Here is a 2,500-nt window from a genome sequence, read left to right as displayed (position 1 = left end):
TTCAGCTGAGGCCTCTCCCCTCCCCCAAACCCTGGCTTCTGTAGACTCTACCAGAAAATCTCCAGGGATCTCCCTACCTGGAGCTGGCAACCCTAGTTCATCAGTACTGGCCCCAATGAGTTCCTCACAATGGCCTGCAAAGGGTTTCCTTCTTTTGTCTGAACCAAGTTTGGTTTCCTACTGTGGCGAAATGGGCTCCAGTTTACAACTCAGCCGTTTGCCCCCCACCCTCATCCCCTGGGCATATCTCACTCCATAAGTTCACTGCCACCACTCAAGGAATTGTCACTGCCTTTTTAGAAGGACAGTGAGACCCCTCTGGACGAATCTCCCTATTTGGAGATGGAATCCCCAATCTTTGGGGGATCCCTGGAAAGTTGGCAACCCAAGGGTCTGGCCTTTCCTTGCTTCCCTGGGCTACCCCCTCCCTTTGGCATTGTGCAGAGCGGTGGAGACTATGTGGTCAGAGTACAACACAGATTATTAGCCCAAGTGAAATAATTTATTTAACTATTTGCACAATTATAGCTGAATTTCTGCTGCCTCCCAGGGTGTCCCCACATCTCTGGTGTGTGGCCTGGACAGGCTGGTCAGCACAGGCAGCAGGAGCCTTTCCTAATTTCCTGTGGGACAGAAACGGCCTCCTCCATGGATGGGCTGGAGTCTATATTGATGCCTCCTTGCCCCTTGGGACAGTTGCTGTTTCCCCAAACTTTTTGGCCCTGGGGAAGTGTAGTCTAGCAGATGAGGAAGTGCCATTCAACCCAGTGAGTGGTACCCCTGCAGGCCTCTCACTGAAACTACAGCTCAATTAAGCCTTATGGGAGAGCATTTTAAACACAGAGACGGCAGCCATCTTGCAGACACAGGTAACTGCCATTTCATTACACCTACCAACAGCTACTGAGAAAAAGATTAGTCCCACACAGGAGGAAAGTCTCTTAATCAAGAGAGAAAGCCATCTGCCAGAAATTCTGACAGGGCACAGTGGCTGAAGGAGTGGGCGGGGAAGAGGAGCAAACCCAGCACCTGCCAATGCCATACAAGTACTCTTGAGTGGCAGCTGGGTGGGACTCAGACAAAGCAGCCAGTAGCTTGGGACACCCTCTGAATGACAGAACAGAGAGGCAAAGGCTGAGGGAACGTGTGGAACGTTCAGGAGAGTCCATGACCAAAACACAATTATATATAAGGAGAGGTTATAAATACAAATTGGAAAAGAGACTGCAAGGGGGAAAGGGGGAATTCTCCTTCCAAACATATTCTTCAGTTTTTAATGCTAAATTTTAATAAAGTTAACTGTATTGAAGAATTACACTTTAAAATATACTTACATTACTACTGTCTTTAGTGAGATATGTGTAATATTGTAAAAAAGTAATAAATATTTTAAAAGAAGCAATCTAAAAACAGAGCAAAAATTTCTAGAGCAGTTAGGTGGAACTATATCATCAAACTCTGATATCTGGAAAATCTCAAGGACTCTTATTTTAGACGTAAAAGTAGATAATTCATTGGCCTAGCAAATTTAGCTATTTCTTTACACCTTACAACCATCAATCAAACTTTTACTATCTAGAATGGATTGATTGGTTTCTGTCACACCAATGTGATTCTAAGATATGGTTAAACTGGAAAGGCCAAACTGTCTTTGAGAACAAAAGTCATATCCAACTTGAACTTACATTTTCCATGCCTATTTTCAATTTCCCAAGACATAAATAAAATATATCTCAACAAACATACGCAATTCCTTCTTCAAAAAATCTACAGTACTATTAATTTGTTGTAGTAGTAGTATAAGGAGGAGAATAATAAGAAAAAAACTCCTCAAATGCAAAAACCAGCTGAGCTCTGAGCAGGAGACAGAGCTGCTAGAGGGGTGAGTGTTTGTTTTACTTGCTTTCAGCTGAGGGGATTCAGCTGAGGATATTGTGTGGGAGGACTGTGTTTGGGAGTGTGTGAAAGCAATTAGAGTTGTTGCAGAGTCCTGGCTGCTTAAGAGAGGGAGAGGAAGGGGCATTGTTTGACTGTGATTGACTTTAATTCAGTATTTAAGAAAACACCTTGCCAGAGGCACGAGCCAAAGGGCGAGCTAAAGGGCTTTTTGCCTGTGGCTCTTAGCCTAGGAACTCTTAGACAAGGGGCTCTGTAAGAAGCCCAAGAAAAGCCAGAAACCCAAGGCCCTAGGCTCTTTGTCTTCCACGTAAGGTAAGTTGACTTCGACAAGAAAAACCACATAAATACAAAGGGTTTTAAAAGGGGGATTATATTTACTTATTTTAAAAAATTATGAAGCCAGAATGCCAGCAGGGGGTTGGGCGCTATCCAGTGTTTTGCACAGAGTGTCACATGTATGACTATCTGCCCACTGGGCAGAAGTCTTGGGTGTGTGCTCGGTGCAAGGAGCTCCTGGTTCTCAGGGAACGTGTGTGCTCCCTTGAGGCCAAGGTGGCTGACCTGGAGAAGCAGAGACAGTCAGCTAGGCGCACAGAAAAGA

Source organism: Gekko japonicus, unplaced genomic scaffold, assembly GCF_001447785.1.
Source record: "Gekko japonicus isolate JY-2015 unplaced genomic scaffold, Gekko_japonicus_V1.1 scaffold207, whole genome shotgun sequence".
Classification (NCBI taxonomy): domain Eukaryota; kingdom Metazoa; phylum Chordata; class Lepidosauria; order Squamata; family Gekkonidae; genus Gekko; species Gekko japonicus.
The sequence above is the reverse complement of the archived record's forward strand: the minus strand, read 5'-3'. Positions refer to the sequence as shown.